We start from the raw sequence: 4,796 nt of genomic DNA, 5'->3' as shown, positions 1-4,796 counted from the left end.
GTCAAAGGGGATTTTTGCCATCTTCTTTCTATATTAGGCAAATAAATGATGTATTGTTCTTTTGATTACTCTCATATTTCCATGACATCATGTTTACCCTATATGTTTAATTATAGATTTTTGTCCTTCGATTCAACTGCTGTACAGTTCTTTCAATTTGGGTCCATATTTGCATATTACCATATTTTCTTTAACAATCCTACCATTTTCTGCAGTGCGTCCCTTGCTATGCAACAAAATCTGTAGTGCACAATCTTTCCCTTTACATAAATCAAGACTGTAGGGATGTCATACTGAACACAAACCATGGATTTACAATCATTGCTACTATAAGACTTGATGAACGTGGTGACTCCTATTTTGGCACTGTCCTTTGGAAAGAAATTTATAAGTTTTATGTACTAAAAGCTGGCACTATAATTGCACTGCACATAAAAGGGCCTGGTCATGAGATATATGTTAACTTCCCCGACGATATCATCCGTCCAGACTTTGTTCGAAGTAAGTTTTGTTTTCAAGTATCTGCACGTTGACTTACCCAGCAATATCAAATGAATTGTGTAATATTTAAGCAACCAATTGTTATTCCATTTTCTTACTATATTCCTACCTAATAACTTCTAGTTACCAATACACTTTTCTATTGCCCTATTTTTAACTAAATATTCCCTGTACTCCCACTTCTATCAGAAAGCGCCGCTAACAAGGAGACTCTGGAGGTGGAGAACGGGGCTACCAACAAGCGGAGGCGGGGCGAGCAAGATCCACAAGTGACTCAAGCAGGCCTAGACTTCATCAACAACCTCCCCGATGATATGTTGACAGTCATCATCTCCCTCCTCCCAATCAAATATGGGGCGCGGACAACTATCCTTTCCTGGCGGTGGCGCCCCCTATGGAACTCTACCCCTCTCGACCTCATCGACACCCACGAGCTCTGCCATGGCTATCGCAAAAGCTTGGATGCGTTCTCCAAGATCCTCGGCAGTCACCTTGGCCCAACCAGAGGCCTTCGAATGGGAATCCTCCGTTCCAACGGCAAGGACCGAGCCAAGCTTGATGACTGGTTCCGATCCCCCGCCCTAGATCAGCTCGAGGAGCTCACTTTTGATGATAGGCATATGCGCTCGCTGCAAGTGTCCGCGCCCCGCCTCGCGCCCACGTTGTGCGTCGCCAAGTTTAGGAACTTCCATTCCCCCCCTAATGACGCGCCCGCTCTTATTCTACCACGACTGAAGCACCTCGAGCTCGTCCCCGTCTTCCTCCCAAATGGTGACATGGAGCGCCTGCTCTGTGGCTGTACTGCACTCGAGTACCTTCATCTTCAGGCAATCAATGGGTTGAGTAGCTTCCACATCACCTCCATGACTCTCCGGACTATTTATGTGTGTTGCTGGTGCGGGAGGAAGACATCACAAGATGCGTACCATGGTATGGTCATTGAGGACACACCTGCACTTGAGAGATTACTTGTAGTTGATCAAGAAGGTCCAACAAGAATCAATGTCATTTCTGCACCAAAATTGACAGTGCTGGGCTACTCGTCTGACAAATACTCTGAACTTGTTATTGGATCCACACCCGTTCAGGTACAACAGCTGCCTTATACCTCTCCTTCTACAAATTAACATTATTTCTAATTTTGAAGATGTTTGTTCATCTGTCATCCAGAAAATGATTCCTACAAGCTTGACCCCGAAACTGCGCACAGTGAAGGTCTTAGCACTAGAATCTATCGGCCCCAACCTGGAGAAAGTTGTCAGTTTCCTGAGATGATTTCCGTGCCTGGAGAAGCTATATATCGAGGTAATGTTCCTTTCCTGTTAAATGTTAACCATAAGGGAGTTCATTTTGTGACACCTTTTTCCAAGTTTACAATGACAATGTACTACGATTTCTGAAGGATTCTTTTGGAGTATTTCAGTACATACATGTCCCCCCCATATTGGTTGCTTGATCCATATGGTTACAATCCATAAGCATTTCTCCTTTGGATTCATCTGTACTAGTTTTCTTAGGGAACTTCTCATCCACTCCAACCTCTTGTGAAGAAGGCTACATTTTTTTAGAATGTAATCAAATGCCCATGTTAATCATGTCAGATCAGAGATGGCATGTTAGTGCATTTTACAAATCCTGCAAACCAAATAGGCCTGTAGTAGTGTTCAAAACTGCATGTAGGCACTAACACATTTTCTTCTTTTGCAGATCAGATTAGGCCCAGTGGTGGATAATGTGATACAAACTAACAGTCACGTCGTCGAATGCCTAGATCTGAATCTCTTAGAAATTACTTTGAACTCCTACTGAGGGACCTTACCAGAGATTATATTCGCCAGGTTCTTTGTTGTTAGAGCAAGGGTGCTGAAGGTAATGAGGTTTGCCCTACATTTATTTCGCAAAAATGAATGGTTTGTTGATCAGCGCCTGCGACATAATGGAATAGGCTCCAAAAATGGTGAATTTCATTTTGGAACTTTAGATGATATAGTAACCGGAAGTCATCGCGTCAACCCCGTACACGACTTCTCAGTGGCTGACCCCTTTGCAAAAATTATGAGGTTCGAAATCAGACTTACAAGTGGTAATATTAGTTTGAACCTCTCTGGATATCCATGTTCAGTGGATCAGCGCGGACGTTTGCAGCTGATGAGCTGAATTTCATTTCTAATATCAGTTTGAACCTTGTAATCTTCGAATTTGAGCCATATAACTCTAGAATTTGAACCTTGTAATATTTTGAGCTTTTGTGGTACAATCATTGAAATGGCATCGTATCAGACTCATATATTGGGAGCACTATTTTGACCTTAATATGCAATGGTCTTAGATTTTATTAACCATTGTCGAATCTATTTTTTTTTGTCGGTCTCACAGCACACGATCTGTATAGCTAACTCGACTGCAATCTTCAACATTATTGCACACAATTGGTTATTTCTACTGTGTGCCCTGTAGAGCGCAGAATTAATTATCGCACTCGAGTGTCCATCATCACCCTTCTGTGTAACTTTGACCTCATCACCCATGGGTAAACTTATGACCGAAGTCATTCCACACACTTTGTTTTTACAAAGCTATTTGCCAATAAACGCCCACAATTTGTCCCTCTTCTAGCCGAGGCGTGGCCAAACTAGCCGGGCGGGAAGCTTGCGCAGTAAATTGCATGGTAGCGCTGGAACAGGCTCACCGATGATACATTTGGCGCGTCTTCGAGCCCACACATAGTCAAACGAAACGCGTGCGGTGCGGTGTTGTCAAGCGTGCACTGGAATCCTCCGCTATGAACACCGTGACAAAACATGATGATTACAGGCAGGTCGGCCCCCATCTATTACAGCGGCCTTTTAACCATGTGTCTCTTCAACCTTTTGATCGCGCCCCACCATTGCAAGAAGCACACCACCACGAGAAATTCTTAGAGGGTATCCTGCGCGGCTCCAATGGCGCTCCGAGCGGCTGCCGACGACGAGCAGCAATTCACCATGCACGCCGTGGTGGACACCCACAGAAGATTCACGGACCTCTTGATGGTGTACACCAACGACCCGGTCTGGGTGGAGCACTCCATCCACATCATGGAGTTTTTGCTTGCCGAGGAGAAGTACAAGGTGGTCGGGTTCGACCTCGAGTACACCCGCACTCGTGTCGGGTCTCGTCCCAAGGTCGCCGTCGCCCAGATGTGCGTGCGCCACCACGTCCTCGTCTACCACTACTGCCTGGCCACAAGGCCTTGCGAGCGTTTCGCCAGGTTTGTCAACAGCCCCCACTACATGTTCACTAAGGTGGAAATCACCAACGATGTAAAAGCGCTCAAGAATTCGGGCATCGCTTGCCAGAATCTTGTCGACATCCAGGGCCAATACAAGATCCGGGGCAGCAAGGAGCATGAGAAGGACTCACTGGTTCACCTCACCGAGGCCATCATCGACCCCTACTATAGAGACATGAATGATTCCTGCAACAAGGACAAGTGTGCCTGGCACTCGGCCTGGATGGAGATACTCGACAAAGCTCACGTCGTGTACGCGGCCAAGGAGGCGTACACGAGCTACGACATGTACAGGCGGATCGTTGACATGAGGAAGTGCCTCCTTCCCCAAAACGGCTAGGGATCCAGACGGAAGTAGAGCAATGGCAAGTGTCGTCGCAACAATAAGTAGATGATTAGATCCTCGTTTCTCCTAGTTTAGTATGCATGCAATTCCTTACTTTGGTGTGTGGAAATGTTATGTGTGTAGTCACTTGTGTAATTGTATGCTTAATTTGGTTACGCAATGCTGCCTTTTAAGTATATATGTTGATGCTCTGTAGACAGAGCGTAGATGTTGTGCGGACAAAGAAAATCACATTGGACACGGACTAAACAATGGAACCCGTCGGTAATGTTTTCATCAATCACTCACAATTGTATACCAGCAATCATTTGCTCACAACACACACGGCTTGTTAACAGAAATCGTCTGTGTTGTTATCAGTCTTCCCACACGTTTCCGACTACAGACCTGTTTGTCGCGTATCACACACATCTTGTTAAGTTGAACCGTTTCTGTTCTCTTGGCTCAATGCAAACAGTTCATACGAGTGAACTGTATGCCATATATCGCACACACCTTGATCTGGCTGACCGTTTCTTTTGTGTTGCCTAATCACAAACAGTTCATCTGAGTGAACCGTATGCTGTATATCGCACACACCTTCATCTGGCTGCCCGTTTCTTTTGTTCCGCCTCATCGGAAACAGTTCATTGAATTGAACCGTATGCCCCTCATCCCACACACAACTAAATTATGAAA

Source organism: Triticum aestivum, chromosome 5D (genome assembly GCF_018294505.1).
Source record: "Triticum aestivum cultivar Chinese Spring chromosome 5D, IWGSC CS RefSeq v2.1, whole genome shotgun sequence".
Classification (NCBI taxonomy): Eukaryota; Viridiplantae; Streptophyta; class Magnoliopsida; order Poales; family Poaceae; genus Triticum; species Triticum aestivum.
The sequence above is the reverse complement of the archived record's forward strand: the minus strand, read 5'-3'. Positions refer to the sequence as shown.